Source organism: Camellia sinensis, chromosome 4 (assembly GCF_055761805.1).
Source record: "Camellia sinensis isolate YWXY chromosome 4, ASM5576180v1, whole genome shotgun sequence".
Lineage (NCBI taxonomy): Eukaryota > Viridiplantae > Streptophyta > Magnoliopsida > Ericales > Theaceae > Camellia > Camellia sinensis.
The window spans coordinates 187,117,584-187,142,389 of record NC_138964.1 but is presented as its reverse complement, the minus strand read 5'-3'; the positions used below and the strand labels follow the sequence as shown (position 1 = coordinate 187,142,389).

The window sequence follows — 24,806 nt, the reverse complement described above, 5'->3', positions numbered from 1 at the left end:
CTGTCTCTGTCTCTCGCTCTACTGATCTTCGATTGCATTTCAATCGCATTTTCTCAAGTAATGTTACTCCAAAACCCCTCATTCTCTCTCTCTCTCTCTCTCTCTCTCTCTCTCGTTTTCGTATATACATACACTGATCAATCTCTGTGAAATGTCTGTATATAATCTTATAAATGTGTTCCTCAAAACACACTTTATATACATGTGTTCTGTGTTCCAAATTAAGTGCAGATTTATGAGTAATGTTCTGTGTTTTGTGTGAACACATTTTACATCTATGTGTTCTATGATATTATGAACTTATTGTAGAACATCCAGAAATGTAGAATAATTATTATGAACTTCTTATGAAATTTTTAACAGACTTTAATGTGTTCTGTGATATTATGAACTTATTAACAGACTTTATATGTGTATAATAAGCCAACAATGACTATGTCAAGATTTGAATTAGAAACAGTGATATGAAAAGAAAAAAAAAAAAAAAAGACAAAAAAAGAATTAAGCAAGGAACAATTAATACAGGGGAAAAATTAGTGAATGGTAAAAACTCCACAAAGTTCAAACATAACCATTCCAAGAGGGAGTAAAAAGAGGTCTCTCCATAGAATTAGGAGAATAAAGTGTCATAGTGAAAGGAAATTATGACTGATTTAAGTTAGTTTTACCATAAATCAAAGAACATAATGAATTAGTGTTTGAACATGTCAAATAATTTATTACTTTTTAGATGAAGTTGCTGTAATTTATTAGTGTTTGAAGGCAATAACTGAAATGAAATATTTTTGAAATAATTTATTAGTGTTTGAACATGTCAAATAATTTATTACTTTTAGATCAAGTTGCTATAATTTATTTTTAGATGCAGAAGCACTATATAAATTTTCTTTTGAAAAATTATACAAATAGTCCATATAGTTTACACGATGTGTTAATTTGGTCCCTGTAGTTTCAATTTACTCAATTTTACCCTTTAATTTAATGGATTGTGTCATTTTAGTCCAATAAATAACGGTTGTTAAGTTAATTTAACGGAAAGTCAAACAATATATCAATTTGGTCTCTGTATTTTTCACAATGTATCAATTTAGTCCCTGTTAAAATCGAGAAAATTGAAACTAAAGGAATCAAATTAACACATCGTGTAAAGTACAGAGATCAAATTAACATGCAGTTTGACATTCCGTTAAATTAACTTAACAACTGTTATTTATTAGACTAAAATGACACAATCCATTAAATTAAGAGACAAAATCGAGCAAATTAAAACTACAGAGACTAAATTGATACATCGTATAAACTACAGGGACTATTTGCATAATTTACCCATTTTATTTTTTCGAATGGAAAGAAATGACAAGAATTACTTTTTGGATACAGACCGTACTAAGTGTTGATACCAAATGAGAATCAGCCACGTGTAAAACATACTATTTCGGTGCTATTACTATCCGGGTAAATTACATTTGCCCCCTTTATATTTGATTATTTTGTCTTTTTAATCCTTAAAATTTGTTTCTTTTCATTTGATCTTTCATGTTTCAAGTTTTTTTCAATTTACTTTTAAGGTTAACTTATATTAAAAATTAGACAGAAAAGGACACAATATTCAAACTTACAAATATGCCCTGAGATTTACTTAAGATAGATTGTTTCTTATAGTTTAAAAAATTACAAATACTTTCTTATCAGAATATTTGATTTAATTGAATTAACTAAAAAAATAAAATTTCAAACTATTCTCTTATACATTAAAAAAATTACTTAAATTATTAATTGAAATATATTTACAATATCATTAAATACTGTTAATTTACTTGATGATTAATAAAAGAAGTTATTTATTATGAAATTAGAAACTTTAAAAGGTGAGATATAATTTTTATATGGAACAATTCATATTTTAAGTATATCAAGGAATGTATTTGTAATTTATCCAATAATTTTTTATATATCCTATAATGGGGCTGTTTGGCGCATTTTTTTGAATTGTTTATAATTTTTTTTTTATTTTGAAAGTTTATGTTAAATTGATTGGTGAAACTTTTGCTCATAGTTTATTAAATAACCTAAATAAGTTAAAAAAAAATTTAAAAACTATGTAATGAATGCTTTTGAATTATTAAATTTTAATTTCAAATGAATTGATTCAAACAGTACCAATGAGAGACATAGTAAATTAAATCTCACAAAATATTTTCTCAATCCATTAAGTTTTACTGGTTAGTTCATTATTAAAATATCCTTATCTTCTTAAATTTTTTGATGCCATTTGATGTGTTAAATGTTTAATTTTTTTTAAAAAAAAATTCATTCTATAAATATGCTTTCTTTTAAAAAAAATTATATTGTTGGAATTTATTTTATGAGATCTATTAGAAATATATATATGTATGTACAATATTTTTTTAAAAAAAAAACTAAAAAATTTCATAATAAAAACAGTGAAATGTCACAAATTTTTATAAATTTTCACAATTTCTCTTCATAGTTTCTCAAACACAAAATCTGTGAAATTTTCACAAATTCCCCACTTTCATAATTTCATAGTTTGTGTACATAAAGCATGACATTTTGGAGTTGCTCAAACACAAAAATTGTGAAATTTCAAAGTTTCTGAAGCATTGAAATTGTGAAATTTCACATTTTTAAAAATTGATTTTTTATTTTTTGACATAATTTTATATCCAATATTAATCATGTTTAATTGAGCTTGATAAGTAGATCATAAAAATATGAATTTTATAAAAAATAAGTTTGTCACCGTGTTGAAACTCTAAAGATCAAACTCACTCAATCCAAACAAGGATGCAAAATATGATTAACATTTTGTTATTTTATAGACCAAAAAAATTTGGTAAGGGAAATACAAGAAATGAAGAAAATGAAAAACAGCACCCTTGCAAAACATTTATTTTTCTCTCTCAAAGTACAAGGAGAGAGAGGGAGAGCCCTGCCCCCCCCTCCCCCCACACACACAAAAACATACAAAATAATTGACAACACCAAGAAGTTCACTTCTAACATCATACATATGCTCTACTTTTGTTTGTGTTCAAACAAAACTTCCAAATTGTACGGCAACACTGTATTTGGAGTTCCATTCCACATTAGACTCGCAAATTGTTGATAAGTCATTTCAGTCGGATGAGTAGTATCAAAGAGCACATATTCACTAGCATTGCTATACAACTCGTACTCTTTCACTCCCCCCATCCCTTCGAAACTATTAATTCCCCTATATGGACCGGAGCCACAACATGCACTTTTTCCTTCCTTGAAACCTTTCACAACATATAACCACATCAATAATTATCTTTTCAAAGTTGGTTTTTTTGAGCATTTTTAGTTCTGTTAATTTTTATTTTTAGTGTTTTTTTTAAAAAAATTATGTCAAATTTATTTACTTTTTAGTTCCATCTTTGACTAGATTCTAAAAATTAAAAAAAAAAAAGTTCAAAATAAAAAAGAGTCAACTTTTGTTTTTGTAAGATTTTTTATTATTATTATTTTTTTTTTTGAAAATTTTGACTTGTTTTCATTTTTAGTGTTTTGTTTTTTCAAAGTTGACTCAAAATTTTAAAATATTTTAATCAACAAGAACCTAACAAGTAAATATTTTTTACTCAAAACATATAAAAATTAGAAAAACAAAAAATAAGTAAAAAAATAAGCTGACTTTTTAGTTTTAAGCTAATTGATTTTGTGTGGGGGGGGGGGTTCTGGATTAGAGAGGCGAAACTATGCTAATGGTTCAAAAAAGGTGGAAGTGACTTGAGAACGAACAGCAGCAACTATCTGAGAATTGGAGAGTGTGTAGTTGGGTGAGGGTGAAGCAAGTGGCTCAAGAAGAAGTGTATGGCAGTACCAAATTGGGCAGCATCTCCCCCCAAATCTCCAAAATTCCTCCTTGAACCTTGGGAAATGGGTCATACTTATAGGCTTTTCCATGGTGCCAAGAGAACACCAAGTGGCCAAATAGAGAGAAGACATGTATCTTAGGGGATCACATGGAATATTCTGCCTTGAGCCACCAGGCTGAAGGTGCCACGTATCCCTCTGCATGTATTATGTACTATCTATTTGCCTTCGTAACTACCTTTTTAAGCCTTGCCAAGTGTAGTTACGACGAGAGTGTTTGGCGCCGCAACTCCCTTTTGGGCCTCAGCAAGTGCAGTTGCGGCGGGAGTGTTTGCCTCTGCACTTGCCTTCTCAACTTGAACCTTAGCAAGTGCACTTGCAGCGGTGAACCTCGCCGCTGCACTTGCCTTCTCAGTTCTACTTGGCTAGCACATGTATTCTCAGGACTCCATTAGTCTGTTATCGACTGCATTCGTGGTCACCTCAGCGAAGCCTCCACCTTAGCCACCTAACTACAAACTCCCCAACTTCTCAAGGCGAAGGCCACAGCTAAGCCTACTATCAACCATGTTGTGCCTTAGTACCAAGCCCAAGGGGGCTTCCTTAGTCCTGCTTGTGCGACCAAGGCGGGTCCATGACCTGGGTAATGGAAAGGAAGTCCTTTATGCTCGGGCTACCCTGCTCCCATCTTCGCAGGGTTGCCGCGGTAAGCTGGTATTTCTAGGCCTGCTATCAGCTCCAACCAGTAGGTCTTGGGGCCTACTATCAGTGCCAAGTTAAATAAACTGTGGGGCCTGCTATTAGCCCTAGGTCAGCTTATGCCTTAAGGCCTGCTGTCAGTGCCAGGCATTAGTCTCAAAAGGAAGCCTCTCTCAAAGACTGCTATCACCTTGGTAAGATATCCCCTCTGCAATTTAGTTACTGAGGTAGTAGTTGCTGCGGTAGTCATTTTCTGCGACAAGTCCAGACGGCATGACCGAAGATATCAGAGATGGCGGCGCCGAGAGAATGCCTCTGCAACTTGGACACTGTAAGTATTGCCTTAGCAACTTAGTTGCCTCGGTCTTCCTTTTCCTTTGGCAACTCTAGATGATCGTGACACCGACATTACTTGGAATGGTGGCGGCACCGAAGATACTTAGATTGGCGGCGCTAAGACAAAGTGCCTCAGCAACTCTGCCGCTGCACATATTCCCTCGGCAACTTCCAATGGCGGCGAAACCGAAGTTAATAGGAATGGCGGCGTTGAGACAAAGTGCCTCAGCAACTCTGTCGCTGCACATGTTCCCTTGGCAACTTCCAAATGGCGGCGGAACCGAAGTTAATAGGAATGGCGATGCTAAGACAAAGTACCTCAGCAACTCTGCCACCGCCGCACATGTTTCCTCGGCAACTTCACTGCTGCAGGTGTTGCCTCTGTAACTTGACTTGGGCATTTTTCCTCGCTGAGTCCATTTGGAGCCTTGGTAGGTCGGACTTGCCTTGGCCCACTTCCCTTGGGCTTTGGCCCACGCTCTTTTCTTATCCCTGGTCGCCTTCTCAGGGCGATCTTAGTGCTTGAGTCCATACTTAGTTTGGAGTTTAATTTCTGACTCTCTACATCTTGCCCCCTGCGCGTGTGGGAGACACGCTCCCTGTTTCCCACGCTGGCATGATGTCAGCGGGCAGCCCAAGGGTTGCATCAGTTGGGTCAGAAGTTATGTCGGTTCTGAAAAGGTACATTTTTGACTGCCAAGTCATAATGGACCTAGGGCAGTGTGCTAGCGCCCTTTCCTGATTTTCTTTATAAATAATGCCCCTTGGGTCCACTAGTCTCCCACTTCTTCCCAACACACCTTTCTGTCTCATTTGTCTTCTTCTCTCCTTTGTCCCCTCTTTCTAAAGCTTTTTTTTAACTTTCTTTACTCCTTTTCATGGCCAACACGAGATTCCTTGCTGACCGGGCTGCCCTACTGTAACATGCCCGAGGGGTACCCGCGCGCGTTAAACAGTTTGGACCCCCGAGATCTCTTTGATCTATTCTCACGAGTGCAATGTGAAACATAGATGAGAGTCCAGATTTGGCAACTTTTATTGAAAATCTATTTTATTGCAATTTTGTCAAAAACGGACTGCGTCATCAGATCTCAGAGTCGCCACCTAATATTTATTTTGGGAAAATTAGGAAACCCATGACTCGTGCCAAGGCCACTGTTCGTCGTTACCAAGGATGCTTGGCTCGGAACCCTAGGTATGAGAGGGGAAGGTCAATAATGAGCACCCCCGCCCACCCGATCAAAGATCGGCCTTTACTAACCATGATATGAATTTTATTTTATTTATATGTTCATGTTCTGATTAGTTAATAAATCCTAAAATTTACTATGTGAGGCATACAAGTATAGACTATGTCACCCATTTTGGAACGACTTGATTTCATGTAGTTTTGAAAGAGTTTCGAAAATGTATAACCCAAATAAATTGAGTTTACAAACATGAAAATCAACATCATTCCAAATTAAACGACACAACCTCCATCCACTGGCATTCATACAATTATATCACATAAGCAAATAGCCACATCGTAGAATGCTTAAACATAGTAAGAAAAACATACACAAACGGGATGCTAAAGCATAAAAACTTACATGTTTGACGACCCGCGAACAAGCTACAAATCAAAGTTAGTAAAACATGCATGATCTTATATACAAAATCCTAATGCAATTCACTCATGAGATGCAACTAATGATTCAGCCTCTAAAATATGATATGTGAATCATCTCAAGAACATGAGTAGCGCACATAATCACATAGGAATTGATTAAATCCACAAATGCAAACTTAGCCGAATCAAGATGCATGAAACATGGATGCAAAGCATAACTATGATGAAAAATAAATATGATGTTTATGTACAAATAAAGAAAGCAAGTAAAAGAACGGGATAGAAAGAACCGGGGCGGGGAATTATTACAACATTTAAAGAATAATTACAAACCAAATTAGAGAGGGATGAGGAGAATATTACAACAAAATAAAAACCTCACAAACTCTCAAAATAAAAAAATAATAATAAAATAAAATAAAGAAACTTCATGTGCGCCGGAAAATATTTTGCTTGACGTAGGAAGACTGCTCCGTTCTGTTCGGGGAAACTTATTTTTGTGGGAGCACTATTCATCCCGAGATACTATTCACTGCCGGAAGTTACTATTCATCATGACAATTACTATTCACCTTTCTTGATCGTTATTCATCTTACCGAGCATTTTTCATCCGCTGTTACTATTCATCGCCGGAGGTACTATTCATCGATGGGGCTATTATTCATCGTCGGGGTTACTATTCACCGCCGGAAGTTACTATTTACCGCCGGAGGTTACTATTCACCACCGATCACTATTCATTTGGCGGGGTCACATCTTTTAACAAATTAGGTGGTTCGACCAACCATTTAAAGTGATAAAATTACAACAATTTATAAATAGTAAACTACAACATTTTATGTAAATTACAACAGTTTATATACAACAGTAAATTACAGCAAATAAAGTAGTAAAATTAGGTGGTTCAACCGACCATTTAAAGTGATAAAATTACAACAATTTATAAATAGTAAATTACAACATTTTATGTAAATTACAACAGTTTATATACAACAGTAAATTACAGCAAATAAAGTAGTAAAATTAGGTGGTTCAACCGACCATTTAAAGCGATAAAAAAAAATTATGGAAAACAATAAATAAAGTACTTAAACAAATTATATCACATTTTGAAATTAAATGAAAGTTTGCGAAAACTCACCTTTCGGGGACGTGATGAATTTTCTGATTCACAAACTTTCTTTTGATTACCCTCAAGTCTGTGGAATGTGTTCTCAATTCTCAGTCAAAATTTGGAATTACAACTTTAGCGGTTCCTTCTTTCTGATTCTTTTTCTCTCAAAATAACCTCGCACCAATCCCCTTTTTTTATTCTCTCTCCTAATTTTTTTGACTCTTCTAGTCTCTCCCCTGCCAAAATCCTCCTTTTTTTCCTTCTCTGATCTTCCCCCTTTTATAGAAAATACTTGTAAGAAAAAGACAAAAGAAGAAACGGTGGTGGGAGGAGTTGATTTCAAAAGATGCACAGTGATTTTACTGTGAAATGCACAGTAAAATTACTATGCGCTTTACAATATAATAATATATAAAAGAGATTATTAGCATAAATACATGTACAAATACCCAGAAAAATATATAAAAACACACAAATACGTAAAATTAAAATATGTGGACTAATAAAATATATTTTAGTAGGCCAAATATGCAACATAATTTGACCAAAGCGGGTCTAAAGGCACAGAAAATAAAAAGACGCACGATGGGAGTGTAGTGAATTTTTTTTTTTTTTTTTTTTTAAAAGGAGGAATAATACCCTTATATAATATAATATTATATATATACAAAAGTATGGTGCGTGGGTGAAACCAGGGTACTGAATAAATTTAATAAAATATTATATAATAATATAACATAATATATATATATATATATAATACATAATAAAGGGAAAGAAAATGGAAAAGGAGTCTAAAATAATTTGGCAAAAACAGGTGTAAGACTAGGATTAAAGTTTATATTCCATCTTTTTACTGAGAATTTTGTAAGATAGCATATTCCTGTTTTCATCATTGAGTAATCAAAAGAAAGCGCCCAAGTCTTAGGGCCGGTCAAAATGGGGTGTCTACAGTTGCCCCTCTTTGACAGAGCTCAAAGTCATTTCATGACGTGAGTGAATGCCAAAGCCCAAAGACGACCCTTTTGACAAGGCCGTAAGACTTGGGCAAGCAAACAAGATGCAATGCAAGTGGTTGAACCCGAAGGTTGCCTACGTATCCTTTTGCAAGGAATCAAACCAGCGTAGTTCAGGGGCAGAATGGAAGTGACATGCTCAAAATGCAGTTTGAAGGTTGGACTTACACGCTTCGCGATGCCAGTTGTTTGAAAATTCATGATTATGCAATGCAATACAATGCCATGGAGTGATGATAAAGATATGAAGATGATAACAATGAAAAGGCAAGCTTCGTGCAAATGATATGAAACATAGCAGGGGGTGCATTGCATTAAATGTGCCACAAGATCACATACAAATGTGTCAGAACATAATTTTAACTGAGTGAAACAACAGCCTAACGCGTCTCACGCGAAAGGAGGAAATATGGTGTAAACACCAGACGCACTTGATGTTTTTAACCGAGTAAAGTTGCAATCCCAATGCGTTTCACGCGATAGGAGGAATGGCGGTATAACCAACAATCTCATACGGAGAGGAAGAAGGTTTGAACCAAGTAGAAAATGACAATGGTGTAACCAACAGGCGTATCTCAACGTATTTTATACGAAGAGAGGGAAGGTTTTAACCAATGAGAATGACAATGGTGTAACCAACAGGCGTATCTCAACGTATTTTATACGGAGAGAGGGAAGGTTTTAACCAGAGAAAATGACAATGGTGTAACCAACAGGCGTATCTCAACATATTTTATATGAAGAGAGGGAAGGTTTTAACCAAGTAGAAAATGACAATGGTGTAACCAACAGGCGTATCTCAACGTATTTTATACGAAGAGAGGGAAGGTTTTAACCAACGAGAATGACAATGGTGTAACCAACAGGCGTACCTAACCGTATTTTATACGGAGAGGGGGAAGGTTTTAACCAAGTAGAAAATGACAATGGTGTAACCAACAGGCGTATCTCAACGTATTTTATACGAAGAGAGGAAAGGTTTTAACCAAGTAGAAAATGACAATGGTGTAACCAACAGGCGTATCTCAACGTATTTTATACGAAGAGAGGGAAGGTTTTAACCAACGAGAATGAAAATGGTGTAACCAACAGGCGTACCTAACCGTATTTTATACGGAGAGGGGGAAGGTTTTAACCAAGTAGAAAGTGCACAAGATGGTGTGATGTGCAAGATAGCGCGATTAAATTGAAATTGCACAAGACAGTGCGATGGGGGGTGCACAAGATAGTGCGATGTAGGGATGCACAAGATAGTGCGATTGAATTGGATGCACAAGACAGTATGATGCCCAAGACAGGGCGATTGAATTTGATGATGCACAAGACAGTGCGATGCCCAAGACAGGGCGATTGAATCTGATGATGCACAAGACAGTGCGATGCCCAAGACAGGGCGATTGAATCTGATGATGCACAAGACAGTGCGATGCCCAAGACAGGGCGATTGAATTTGATGAATTTATGTGGTAGGTGCATGAAGTGAGATTATTGTGCGATAGATGCACAAAATAAAAGAAGGAATTGTATGTTCAAACCAAATACCATATACATATACCATGTATAGACAAAGTACATACAAATACGACAATATACACAGACATGCATATACAGTATACATATATTCATATACAGACAAAAATACACACAGATATATACATACGGTATACATATATACATATACAGATATGTATATACAAAGACATACAGATATATACATAGATATATACGGTATATGACAGCGTGCGTACGCAAAACAGACAAAAAGAAAGGATAAACACAAAATGCATGGATACGGGGGTTCGACCCTCTGATCTTAAGCTTAGTTTCCTAGTCCTCAACCACTGAATCGAACCACTGAACCAAACCACTCTTGTGACAAAATATGCAAACAAATATATATATATATATATATATGTAGGTATACGAGACATATATATATATATAACCAAAAGAAAACAAAAGAAACATTTGTTATGGGATTCGAACCCCTGACCTCGGGCTCAGCCTTCCATCCTTCAAACATCGAATTAGACCACTAAACCTAAGCCACTCTTGTGACCAAAACGTTCAAACAAATATATATAATACATAGATATACAATATGTATACATATATGTATAAATATACAATTCTCCCGCTTCTCTCTCTATTTTTGTCTCACTCTCTCTTCCGTCATCTTCTTCGAGCGTTGTGTCTGGCGCGCGATTTCAACAATCGCGGCGCCTGACCGACAGGCTATCCAATCGTGCCCCGATTGTCAATGATCATCTCAGCCTTCTTCCCTCTTTGTCTTCTCCTTCGCTCTCTTCTTAAGTTGAGGCCTGCGAGAGAGAAGCAGAGCCAAAGCCTGCAAACTTTCTCTGCTACCACTCTGCAACCTCTTTCTTTTGCATTACTCTCCTCTATCATGGTCTCTTCACATGGTTCTCTCACTCTTTTTCCCGACCTGAACGAGTCCACGATAGAGATGACCAATTCTGACTCCCCTGAACCTCAACCACGGGCTCCTCCTCCTTCCCCTGTTTTCAACTTTCCAGCGATGTCAGTTGAACAAATCATGGCGGCACAGTCTGACATTGAAGCAAACTCGTATACGCTGAGGTCATGTGTGGAGACCGTGACAGCGGTCTCCAACTTGTCCCGTCGACTGCAGAACAGGATGTGTGAGGTACATCGGTTAAATGCACAACTCTCCCTCCTCCAACGTATGTACAAAGACGCTCGGGTAGAAATTGGTGTGCTGAAAAAGCAAAACAAAGAATTGAAACGACTGACGACCTCCGTGACTCGATTCGGAGTTTCTTCGCACAACCAATTTAATGGCCGGCGAGGAATAATCTCCTTTGGAAGTTCTGCCAAGGCTGAGGCAGAGTCTTCAAAAGCTTCGAAGGAGTAAAGATGAAACGAGGCAGCTGATGGTAAAGTTAGGCAATGAAACTGTGTGCAAATGAAGCCGGTTGTAATCTTCTCCGCCGAGTTGCTGCCGAAAAACTGAGAAGATGCTACTCTCCCTCTTTTTGGTTTTCTTTTTTTTTTTTTTTTTTTTTTTTTTTTTTTTTTTGGAGTGAGCACTTATAGCTTCAACTCCTTTTTGTACAACTTTGATCGGGGTTGATCCCTGGTATTTAATAAAACAAGTTTGTTCTACAAATCTGGATAGCATGAATGGCACAACACTGAACATAAAAATCATTTTGTTTTAAACTTGAAAATGGTTGCATTTTAGTAAATTCTAAACTGAATATTGAGCCTATCACTAACCAAAACACAAAACACAATCTTAATGAAATGAAAATGAAACAAAAACCATCCCAAAACACACCCTTTTGTGCTTGTCGGAGCAAAATGAACGCAAAACAGAGTAACACCGGTCGATCGCCCGACGGAAAAGCATTGTCAGCGACAACTACTGTGCATTTTTCGGTGATTGCTTGATTAAGGTGACGAGAACTCGATAGTGTGGATAAAAGACAGAAAGCCTGACTCAACTGTGCCCCTAGTTCATCACTTTTCCTTTTTTTGTTTTTCCCTTTCTGCTAAAGCGACTTTGATCAACATGAGAGGTAAATTAGCACACTTGTTCCATTTTCCACCTTGAAATCATATAAGCCAAATTATGAGCACTGAAAATTTTCTCTTTTTGGTCCAAAGAATGGTCTGAGTTTTGAAAAATGGAATAATTTTTGAGAAAATCAGTCAACTTCATTAAAAGTCCTCAAAATCTATTTTTGCAAATGACCACTACTCGATCAACATGAAATCAACCCTTGAGATGTACACTTGAATTCATCTTGTGATTGAACTCATCTGAAGGAGAAATAGGACAACTGAATCAAATGGGGACGAGGCATTAAATATGGATAGCCGAGCCGAATAAAGATTCACCAATCAAACATGAGTGAGTTGACAAATGATTAAGGCCGAACTTCAAGATGAAGCTGCCTACGTATCCCAAAGATCGGAATCAGGCCATACGTAGTTCCGGTTAAGGTTCACTCGGGTATTGACACTCTCCTTTTGTGCTCTAACTTTTGCCAAAGTCGCCCTTTCGGGTTTTCAACTTTGCGAGCTTTTCAATTTTTTTTTTTTTTTTTTTTTTATGCTCTAACTTTTGCCAAAGTCGCCCTTTCGGGTTTTCAACTTTGCGAGCTTTTCAATTTTTTTTTATTTATTTATTTTTTTTTTATGCTCTAACTTTTGCCTGGGTCGCCCTTTCAGGTTTTCGGCCCAGTGAGCCTCTCAAGGGTAGTACTTCTTCAGCTTGTCCATGTTGATTGGTTGTGAGAACTCCAAACCATCCAAATCCATGAGAATGACTGCTCCTCCTGACCAGATTGATTTAATGACGTAGGGACCCGTCCAATTAGGTCTAAACTTGCCCCTAGGATCGTGAATAGGAGCTCGGTTGTCTTTCAACACTAAGTCCCCTTCCCTCAAATTCCTGGATCTAACCTTTTTGTTGAATGCTCTGGCAATCCTGCGTTGATACCCTTGAATGTGGTATAACGCCTTCAACCTTCGCTCATTAAACAAAAATAGTTCCTCAAATCGGTTCTGTTGCCAATCAGCTTCTGTTATCTGACATTCAGCCATAATCCTTAATGAAGGCACTTCCAACTCAATCGGCAAAACAGCCTCCATTCCATATACCAAAGAGTAAGGGGTTGCCCCTGTAGATGTTCGGATTGATGTCCTGTATCCCCAAAGTGCAAAAGGCAACTTCTCTGGCCAATCTTTATAAGTTTCTACCATCTTACACAGAATGTTCTTGATGTTTTTATTTGCAACTTCAACGGCCCCATTGGTTTGTGGCCTATAAGTTGATGACTTGTGAAAAGCCACGTTATACTTCTCAAGTAGAACTGCCACTTCTCCTTTGAAATGTGAGCCATTGTCTGAAATTAATTCGTTTGGCACCCCGTATCTGCAGATAATGTTGTTCTTGATAAATTTGGCCACATGTGATGTTTTCAACACTGAATATGACTGTGCTTCAACCCATTTGGTAAAATAGTCAATGGCAACCAAGATGAACTGATGCCTATTTGAACCTTTCGGTGTGACTGCCCCGATGACATCTATGCCCCAGACTGAGAAAGGCCAAGGCGAAGTCATGTTGTAGAGTTTTGATGGTGGGATGTTCACGCGATTGGCATGGATTTGACATTTGTGGCATCGCCTAACAAAGTTGATGCAATCACTTTCCATGGTTAACCAGTAGTATCCTTGTCTAAGGATTTTTCTAGCTAGCATTATACCGTTCATATGGGCTCCACACTCTCCTCCATGGATGGCTTCCATGATACGTTTTGCCTCTTCTTCTTCTACACATAGCTTGTGCATTCCCAGATGCCCTCTCTTATATAACTTATCTCCACAAATGACAAACTGAGTGGCAAGACGCCGTATCCCCCTTTTGTCTTTGGTGTTTGCCCCTTGTGGATATGTACCGCTTTCCAGAAAATTCCAAATATCAAAGTACCAAGGGTTATCATTTTGAACTTCTTCCGTTGCGGCTATCATTTCATATGCGGGGGTGTACCTTTGTTCTATAAGGATCGGACGCATCTTGACCCCGACCGGTATATCTATCATTGATGCTAAGGTTGCCAACGCATCAGCAAATCGGTTGTTCTCTCTTACCAAGTGCGTAAAAGTCAGTTTTTCGAACCTCGGGATCAACATGTCCAAGGTTTGATGGTAGACTTTCATTTTTTCCTCTTTAACTTTCCAATCTCCGTTGGCTTGAGAGACGACCAAGTTTGAGTCCCCGATCACATCCAACCTTATTGCCCCTAGTTCCAGGGCTGCTTCCAATCCAGCAATGCATGCCTCATACTCTGCTTGGTTATTAGATACCCTGAATTGGAGTTTGAAAGCTAAGGGGATATGGGAATCATCCGGCGCTATGAGCAACACGCCTATTCCATAGCCAAATTGATTAGACGCTCCATCAAAGTACAACTTCCAAGTGTCTTCTTCTATCTGCATGACCTCTTCATCTGGGAATGAGTACTCCACATCTTCTTTTCCTTCAATTGGGTGATCGGCCAAAAATTCTGCTACAGCCCTTCCTTTGACAGATTTGCGAGTGACATACTTAAGGTCAAATTCAGAAAGCAAGAGTAACCAACGAGCTAGCCTACCGGTAAGAGCTGGTTTCTCAAAGAGATATTTGATGGGGTCTAATCTTGAAACCAGAATTACCGAGTGAGCTAACAAGTAGTGTCTCAACTTCTTGGTGGCCCAAACCAAAGCCAAGCAAGCCTTTTCCAAGGAAGTATAGCGGATCTCGTAGTCAAGCATCTTCTTACTCAAGTAGTAGATGGCTTTCTCCACTTTCTCATCTGACTCTTGCGCAAGCATACATCCCATGGTTGATTCAGTCACTGATAAATACAAAATTAGCGGTTTTCCTGGCTCGGGCGGTGATAACACAGGTGGATTCCGCAGATACTGTTTGACTTGCTCGAATGCAAACTGACATCGATTATTCCATTGGAACTTCTTCCCTTTTTTTAGGAGACCAAACAGTGGTTCACAAGTCAAGGTTAGCTTTGAAATAAACCTCCTTATGAATTGCACCTTTCCTAGAAAACCCCGCACCTCTTTTTCAGTCATTGGTGGCAGCATTTCTAAGATGGCCTTAATTTTAGATGGATCAACTTCGATTCCCCGTTGTGTGATCAGAAATCCTAACATCTTACCCGCAGTTACCCCAAAGGTGCATTTTTGTGGATTTAGCCTTAGCTTGTATTCCCTAATTCTCTCAAAGAATTTCTTCAAGGCAGTGTAATGGCTTTCCCGATCTTTGGACTTGACAATCATGTCATCTACGTACACCTCAACTTCCTTGTGGATCATATCATGCAAAAGAGTGGTAGCAGCTCTCTGGTAAGTAGCCCCGGCATTCTTCAAACCGAATGGCATAACCCTGTAGCAGTATGTCCCCCATGGTGTGGTAAATGCTGTCTTTTCTCTGTCCTCTGGAGCCATGAGGATTTGGTTATACCCTGAAAAACCATCCATGAATGACAGTAAAGCATGTCCTGCAGTGAAGTCTACCAATTCGTCGATATGTGGCAATGGGAAATCATCTTTTGGGCTAGCCTTATTCAAATCCCGGAAGTCAACACAAACTCGAATTCTGCCGTCTTTCTTCGGAACTGGCACAATATTGGCTAACCAAGTAGGATATTCTGATACTAGCAAAAAACCAGCATTGATTTGCTTAGTAACCTCTTCTTTAATTTTTAAGGCCCAATCAGGACGAATTCTGCGAAGCTTCTGTTTGACAGGTCGGGCCCCAGGGTCGAGAGGGATCCTATGCTGTACAATCTCAGGGTCAATTCCTGGCATGTCTTCGTAGGACCATGCAAAAACATCTTTGAATTCTGTTAATAAAGCAACTAATTGTTCACGTTCCTCTGAAGACAATGTAGAACCAATTTGAATCAAGCGAGGATCCTTTTCAGTACTCACATTTACAGAAACAATTTCATCCACTAATGGCTTAGCACGCCTTTCTTCCTCCCAGTCGATTAAATTTTTCAAAGCCCGAGGGATTTCTTCCTCTTTGTTTTTATCAAAATTTTGAAAATTTTGGTCAATATTATGAACTATCGGCACAGAAAAGTAAGCGGAAATCACATCTTCATTCAAAGCCTCGGGCTCACAAGTTGCAACAGACTCAAAAGAGAAAGAAAAGGAAGACTCAGACATTTTAGACAAACTTAAATCTGCTTCTAACCCCACAGGCCCACCAAACTCAGACTCAACAGCCAATTCAGAACTCTCAATACAACTCTTTTCAAAATGCCAATTTATTTGTGAGCCATTCACCGCATCCATGATGAAGCTTGAACAGTCATCAGGTACCTCTTCCCCGATCACGGCAATGGTCATATCCCCCAAATTCATCGGTTCAGCGTTAGTATGTGATTCTATCAGTAAGTCAGCCAGTGTTAGACCCAGAACTTCCTCTGTGCTGCTTTCAGAGCTGACTTCTCTATCTTGCTGATGTCGATACTAGGATCTACCCCCTCCTCATCACTGTCAGAAAGCTGATGATCGAAGAAGATCTCAAACCCAGGGTATCTCTTTTTCTCCACTTGATCAATCCAGGGCTCAGGGAAACCACAGAAAGGGAAATCTTCTCCTTGGCGGACAAAGCGTCCGTTCAAAGTCCCACGAATTGGCTTATGAACTAACTCAAACTGCTGTCCGGTTCTCTTGGCCTTGATCCTCTCCCTGATCTCTTCAGTTTTCCTTTTCCAATCATCAACTGTGGGTGCATACCCTAGTCCGAATGCATGTGGGTTATGAGGTACTTCACTGGCTGTAGTAATACTTTTCCTGCCACTTTGTCCCAATCCCATCCCTGGAATGTGACCTAGTTTACTCATGAAATAGATTGATTGGGCACTGACGTATACACCTTCATCTTCTGCCATGAGCGTTTGAACTAGCTGGGCCTCTGCCAATGTAAAACCTGATAGGAATACATCTTCTTCCCCATGCTGTATTTCTAGCAGTGGTGTTGTGACTTCTGGGGGAGGATGAATGGATGAATTTCCGAAGATAGTGGCAATTCCTCCGCCGTATGGGTACTTTACCAATTGATGTAATGTGGATGATACAGCTTTTATCTGATGAAGCCAGGGCCTTCCCAATAGCAAGTTGAATGTTGCGGGAACATCCATGACATGAAATTCAGCTTCGTGCTCAGATGGACCCACTGCTATTTGTACTTTGATTGTCCCCATCACTTCCCGACTAGTATTATCATAGGCCCGGATCAATTGAGTAGTGGGCGTGAAATCTGTCGGCTTTAGCCCGATTGCATAAGCAGTGCGTGTAGGGCAAACATTGATGGCTGATCCGGTGTCAATCAGAACAATCGGTATCCATTTCTTTCTGCATTCCAGTGATACGTACAGAGGCTTATTATGTCCCGATCCTTCTTGTGGCAACTCTTTGTCGGCAAAAGTTATTGCTGGGATTGTTTCTCTCGGGGTGATTAATGACACTAATTGCTCAGGAGTGGTGTCAATTGACAGCTTAGCCTTGCTCAACATTGACAACATTGCCTGTCGATGTTCTCGAGAAGCCATGAGAAGACCCCAAATAGAAATGTTTGCTTGGATCATTTTCAGTTGTTTTAGAACCAGGTCTTCTTCTACCTCTTTCTCTTTTTCTTTCTCTTTCTCTTTTTCTACCTCTTTATCTTTGCCAGAGGGTTCTCCTTGGTCTAGATGTTGAGGCTTGAAGTAGCGCCCACTCCTAGTCAAATGATCAATTTCGTCTGCATACCAAGTCTCATCCGGCACATGGTTTACCCATTCATCATCAGTATGGGCCAGCTGTAGGTCATTATCATCCCACCATTCGCCTTCGTTGACTGAAAGGCAATTATCTAGCGTTGCTTGAATCATTGCAACAGTATGCTCTAACTGGCTTTCAGGTTCTTCTTCTCTTCCTTTGGACCTCTTTCCTTTACCACATTTAACAGGTTTCCCGAAATCAAGTCTTAGTTTATCCCCTTTTCTTTCAGTTTCCTCAACAGAAGTTTCATCATTGCTTGACCAACTATGACTGTAATTCTCCGGTTCCCACCATGCCCTCTGCACATTCTCAAGATCTAATTCTTCAAAGAAATGAAGATTAGCCAAGTCCTCCTCTGGGTCGGCCAAATCATCCAACCCCTGTTCAAGTACATCATCTCTGACAACATTGATAGAAAATGAGTCAGGCAGATCAACCTCAAGCTTTAGTTGACCATCGGGAATAATATACCGGCTAGGATCATACTTTTTCTCTGATAGTTTGCCAGCCTCAAGCATAGGTACTACCACCATAGGGTTTTTGGGTTTTGGCTGGGTTGGAGGTGCATCCATCATGCATAACTCAATGCCTTCAGGAATATATACCTCAGGTTTTGGTAAATGAGTAGGTGTGATATAGATACTGGGGTTGAAGGTGGATGAAAGTGTATGGATGAGGTTAAGATGAGGAGGTGATGGAACTCTGTCATGGGGTGGCAACGGGTTGGTAGTGACGTTGGGTTTTGGCGGTTGTGGGGGAGCTATGACTTTATTGTCTATGAGATCTTGGATCTTATGTTGGAGACGAAAGCAACGATCTGTGTCATGTCCTGGTTGTTGGTGGAAAGCACAGTGTTTGGTAGGGTCATGTTTGGCTGGGAGAGGTTCGGGAAGAGGTCGGGGGTCCAAAGGTTTCAAGTACCCTCTTTTTATCAAGATGTTCATTGCTTTAGAGAGTGACATATAGAGAGGAGTGAATGTTCTGCTTGGAGCTCGGGTTGTGTTTTGCAGGCCAGCATGAGCAAAGGGATCAGCTATTTTAGTGGTGGCGGCAACCAAGTTGATTTCAGAGGGTTTCACAGCTGTGCTACCACTGGTGGTAGTATTGGAACTGCGACCAAAAGGTTTCCGAACAGGTTCCTTATCATCAATAATTCCTTGTTTGATGGCATCCTCTATCTGAACCCCTATCTCTTTTAAGTCGTTAAAAGTGAAGAGCGGGAGGACTATCATTTTTTGTAACATCTTTCCATGTAGATTTCTGACTATCATACGAATTTGGTCCTTTTCAAGTGGTCTGTTGGTCATCATTGCTGCCTTTGCCCTCCATCTGGTGATAAAGGTCATGAAACTTTCATTGGGCTCTTGACGGGTGGCTTCTAATTCCCGAGTAGTCACTTCAATCTGGGTGTTATAAGCATACTGGGTGATAAAGGCCCCGGCTAACTCTTCCCAACTTTGTTTTACCGAGTCCTCTAGCTTGGCGTACCAGATGGCAGCCACTCCTGACAAAGTTCGTCCGAATAAAGAGAGCTTTTGCGGACGAGTCAAACCCATAGGCTTTAAGACATCAGAGAATAGGCGAATGTGCACCATTGGGTCACCGGAGCCATCAAACCTATCAATGTGTGGCATTTTAAACCGTTCTGGCAACTTCACAGCTGTCTCAGTGTACCCGTCTTCGATGTCCGGGATTGAATTGACTCCTTGTGCCTTTTTGAAAAGTTTTTCCAACTTGGCCAGCTTCAACATAGTTGAGTCAGACTCAGGTGCTTCAGAGGGATGGAGCCCTCCCACTGGTTGTGGAAGAGGAAATGATCCTCCTGAAGTTTGTGCAGGAACCCTAAGATCTTTTGGTGAATTAGGTTCGGGAAACTCGTCAACCGGTGGAGGTGGAGGTGGAACTGGCTGAGTCACCGGAGGTGGTTGAGTAATGGATGCCCCAGATGAGCGTTGCAGTTCAGCAAGAGTATTGCCTTGAGCAGCAAGAGTAGTGCCTTGGGCAGAAACCGTAGTGGCAACAATATCCATGCTCCGTTGAAGGCCCAGTAGTATGTCTGCTATATTTTCTGGAATTTGAGCCATCACTGATTCTGGTGAGTTAAGTGGTGATGATCTAGCAGGTGAAGAAGGGGTATTCTGGACAGTTGATGAAGCTTTTGCTTTTCTTCGTGTAACCGGTGGCAAAGAAACTAACGCTGGCTGACCCTGAACCAAATCTGTACTTTTGCAAAGTCTACCAATGCGGGTCCACAGAACTTGGGGGATATTAGACCTTTCGGAAGCTATAGTGCTCGACTACTTTACTGAAACAAAAGGGGACCCCCAATCAGAATTTCAGCAGCATCCCAGCTCAACTAATTACTGCTAACTCATGTTGAAAAAAAAACAACTGAACTCAACCACACAAGCTGAAATGACTGAACCACTCATCTGAATCTAAGAATCCCCATACATTGCGCATAGCACATAGCATGAAAGAGAACAAACACCCCTATGGGGGCTAGGGTTACCTTGAAATGATCTAGGGTTTCACTATTCAAACAAGCGGCATCATACATCCTAGAAATGGGAGAGCATCCTGTCCTAATTTTGGAAGGTACTAGAGCTCATTATATGCACAAGGTTGGCTCTACTCTAGGGGTTGAAGTCAAGGTGACGTTACCAAGGAGTCCTTTGGGTCATAACCAATAAAGATCCCAGGAAATCAGAAGAGTCAAATAGCCTCTCTTCGAAGTCTGAGAACCTTAGATAGCAAAGCTAGATAGCAAGGCTACATAGCAAAGCTACCCTTTTGACAAATCTCAAAAGGTTACAACACAAGGCCTCTAAAGTATCGTAAAAATAGGTGTAGTGTCACAAAAAGCTTACCTGTGCTCCCACCAGTATCTGGGCAACACAAGGACTTGAAGTGCACCAATGAATGCAATGCAATGAACATATAATTAAAAAGAAAAGTCATATCATGGAGTTCGAGTCAAGGTTTCATAAAATCCCCAGCGGAGTCGCCAGAAACTGTAACATGCCCGAGGGGTACCCGCGCGCGTTAAACAGTTTGGACCCCCGAGATCTCTTTGATCTATTCTCACGAGTGCAATGTGAAACATAGATGAGAGTCCAGATTTGGCAACTTTTATTGAAAATCTATTTTATTGCAATTTTGTCAAAAACGGACTGCGTCATCAGATCTCAGAGTCGCCACCTAATATTTATTTTGGGAAAATTAGGAAACCCATGACTCGTGCCAAGGCCACTGTTCGTCGTTACCAAGGATGCTTGGCTCGGAACCTTAGGTATGAGAGGGGAAGGTCAATAATGAGCACCCCCGCCCACCCGATCAAAGATCGGCCTTTACTAACCATGATATGAATTTTATTTTATTTATATGTTCATGTTCTGATTAGTTAATAAATCCTAAAATTTACTATGTGAGGCATACAAGTATAGACTATGCCACCCATTTTGGAACGACTTGATTTCATGTAGTTTTGAAAGAGTTTCGAAAATGTATAACCCAAATAAATTGAGTTTACAAACATGAAAATCAACATCATTCCAAATTAAACGACACAACCTCCATCCACTGGCATTCATACAATTATATCACATAAGCAAATAGCCACATCGTAGAATGCTTAAACATAGTAAGAAAAACATACACAAACGGGATGCTAAAGCATAAAAACTTACATGTTTGACGACCCGCGAACAAGCTACAAATCAAAGTTAGTAAAACATGCATGATCTTATATACAAAATCCTAATGCAATTCACTCATGAGATGCAACTAATGATTCAGCCTCTAAAATATGATATGTGAATCATCTCAAGAACATGAGGTAGCGCACATAATCACATAGGAATTGATTAAATCCACAAATGCAAACTTAGCCGAATCAAGATGCATGAAACATGGATGCAAAGCATAACTATGATGAAAAATAAATATGATGTTTATGTACAAATAAAGAAAGCAAGTAAAAGAACGGGATAGAAAGAACCGGGGCGGGGAATTATTACAACATTTAAAGAATAATTACAAACCAAATTAGAGAGGGATGAGGAGAATATTACAACAAAATAAAAACCTCACAAACTCTCAAAATAAAAAAATAATAATAAAATAAAATAAAGAAACTTCATGTGCGCCGGAAAATATTTTGCTTGACGTAGGAAGACTGCTCCGTTCTGTTCGGGGAAACTTATTTTTGTGGGAGCACTATTCATCCCGAGATACTATTCACTGCCGGAAGTTACTATTCATCATGACAATTACTATTCACCTTTCTTGATCGTTATTCATCTTACCGAGCATTTTTCATCCGCTGTTACTATTCATCGCCGGAGGTACTATTCATCGATGGGGCTATTATTCATCGTCGGGGTTACTATTCACCGCCGGAAGTTACTATTTACCGCCGGAGGTTACTATTCACCACCGATCACTATTCATTTGGCGGGGTCACATCTTTTAACAAATTAGGTGGTTCGACCAACCATTTAAAGTGATAAAATTACAACAATTTATAAATAGTAAACTACAACATTTTATGTAAATTACAACAGTTTATATACAACAGTAAATTACAGCAAATAAAGTAGTAAAATTAGGTGGTTCAACCGACCATTTAAAGTGATAAAATTACAACAATTTATAAATAGTAAATTACAACATTTTATGTAAATTACAACAGTTTATATACAACAGTAAATTACAGCAAATAAAGTAGTAAAATTAGGTGGTTCAACCGACCATTTAAAGCGATAAAAAAAAATTATGGAAAACAATAAATAAAGTACTTAAACAAATTATATCACATTTTGAAATTAAATGAAAGTTTGCGAAAACTCACCTTTCGGGGACGTGATGAATTTTTTGATTCACAAACTTTCTTTTGATTACCCTCAAGTCTGTGGAATGTGTTCTCAATTCTCAGTCAAAATTTGGAATTACAACTTTAGCAGTTCCTTCTTTCTGATTCTTTTTCTCTCAAAATAACCTCGCACCAATCCCCTTTTTTTTATTCTCTCTCCCAATTTTTTTGACTCTTCTAGTCTCTCCCCTGCCAAAATCCTCCTTTTTTTCCTTCTCTGATCTTCCCCCTTTTATAGAAAATACTTGTAAGAAAAAGACAAAAGAAGAAACGGTGGTGGGAGGAGTTGATTTCAAAAGATGCACAGTGATTTTACTGTGAAATGCACAGTAAAATTACTATGCGCTTTACAATATAATAATATATAAAAGAGATTATTAGCATAAATACATGTACAAATACCCAGAAAAATATATAAAAACACACAAATACGTAAAATTAAAATATGTGGACTAATAAAATATATTTTAGTAGGCCAAATATGCAACATAATTTGACCAAAGCGGGTCTAAAGGCACAGAAAACAAAAAGACGCACGATGGGAGTGTAGTGAATTTTTTTTTTTTTTTTTTTTTTTTTTTAAAGGAGGAATAATACCCTTATATAATATAATATTATATATATACAAAAGTATGGTGCGTGGGTGAAACCAGGGTACTGAATAAATTTAATAAAATATTATATAATAATATAACATAATATATATATATATATAATACATAATAAAGGGAAAGAAAATGGAAAAGGAGTCTAAAATAATTTGGCAAAAACAGGTGTAAGACTAGGATTAAAGTTTATATTCCATCTTTTTACTGAGAATTTTGTGAGATAGCATATTCCTGTTTTCATCATTGAGTAATCAAAAGAAAGCGCCCAAGTCTTAGGGCCGGTCAAAATGGGGTGTCTACACCTACCCCCTACTGAATGGAGGTGGGCCCCTTACTTCGGAGGGTTGGCCGACCCCTTCTGGAAGGCGGTTGATTCCTTTGTTCCTGACACCCCTTCTTTAGAAGGGCCTCTGTTTCCTTTTAGGGAGGCTATCTTGGAAGGCACGAACATGGTGAACCCAGTTTTCGTGCTGAGGTTCCGCGTGGAGCATAGTGACTTTCCACATTCTTACATCTATTATCGTACTCATTCGGGCCCTCCAGCAGATTGGTCCATTTGGGTCGATGATGTCATGGCGAACTGCGGATTCGAGCAGCATCTGCGTGATGTTCGCCTTTACAATGCCATTTTAATCTCGAGAAAGTTATCAGTGCGTAAGGTACAGACCAACACTGATATGATTGCTCCCGTTGGAGTCGTGACACCCATACTTTTGCTTTAGCATGAGGGGAGATAACCCTGACCCTGGAAGATGTTGCCGTCCTCTTGCATCTCAGCACCTGTGGGGATTGCCCCTTTGATCTAGAGTCTCTGACCCCTGCAGAGCAAGTCACCGTCACTGCTCTTCAGACCCCCTTTCGGGAGGCGCGGAAGTTTGGTTCTTAGTATGATCTTAGAACCGAGGAACTGCTCCAGGAGAGGCCCGAAAGGGATAAGACTACCTGTCTTTCTTGGCTGAAGCATTTGTTTAAGGACTTGTAACCAGTCGTAGGGGACATCACTGAGGAGAGCTGCGAGTCTGTAGTTGGTCTGGGCTACCGAGGTGACTTGTATTTGGCGGCGTTCATCAACTATTTTATCTCATTCTTTGTCCTACCCAGTAACCTTGCTGAAAGCATCAATTCCCTGCTATTTCCCTTGGCCGTAAAGCTTTGCAGCGGCAACCAAATCCCTCTGGCTCCCTTCTTTCTGGGTAACCTATACTTTTGTCTTGACCTTATCCATTTGGACATGGAGCGATCCATGGGCCGCTATGACGTGTGGAGTTTTGTGCATACCCAGTTCTTGACTGTCTTTTTCTATAAGAGATTTCCTGCTATGGGCCCCACCTCTAAGGAACACGAGCCCTTCTTTACTGATGA

General features: G+C 39.0%; 1 pseudogene; it reads right to left on the bottom strand.

The window, feature by feature from the left end:
* Positions 1–3,039: 3,039 nt before the first annotated feature.
* LOC114315300 (GDSL esterase/lipase 2-like) overlaps positions 3,040–24,806 on the bottom strand; it is a 142,760-nt pseudogene continuing 120,993 nt past the window's right edge.